Genomic DNA, 611 nt, shown 5'->3' with positions numbered 1-611 from the left:
TATCCATAGTGCTCTGGGAATCCTATCCATAGTGCTCTAGGAATCCTATCCATAGTGCTCTGGGAATCCTATCCATAGTGCTCTGGGAATCCTATCCATAGTGCTCTGGGAATCCAATACATAGTCCTCCTGGAATCCTATCCATAGTGCTCTGGGAATCCAATACATAGTCCTCCTGGAATCCTATCCATAGTGCTCTGGGAATCCAATACATAGTCCTCTTGGAATCCTATCCATAGTGCTCTGGGAATTCTATCCATAGTGCTCTGGGAATCCTATCCATAGTGCTCTGGGAATCCTATCCATAGTGCTCTGGGAATCCTATCCATAGTGCTCTGGGAATCCTATCCATAGTGCTCTGGGAATCCTATCCATAGTGCTCTGGGAATCCTATCCATAGTGCTCTGGGAATCCTATACGTAGGGGTCTATTCACGAAGCTGCCGAGGGCAGCCGAGTGAATGACCGATCTGGAGTGAAGTGAGCCGAACAGTGTTCGGCTATTCACTTCAGGCTGGTGCGGCTAATTTCACCCGTACATCGGCTGAAATCAGCCTTACATCGGCTTGCTTCGTGTGGCTTCGGGTCGGCCGAACATGCTCAGCATGTTCG

Source organism: Nanorana parkeri, unplaced genomic scaffold, assembly GCF_000935625.1.
Source record: "Nanorana parkeri isolate BGI_ZX_2015 unplaced genomic scaffold, ASM93562v1 scaffold397, whole genome shotgun sequence".
Taxonomy (NCBI): domain Eukaryota; kingdom Metazoa; phylum Chordata; class Amphibia; order Anura; family Dicroglossidae; genus Nanorana; species Nanorana parkeri.
The sequence above is the reverse complement of the archived record's forward strand: the minus strand, read 5'-3'. Positions refer to the sequence as shown.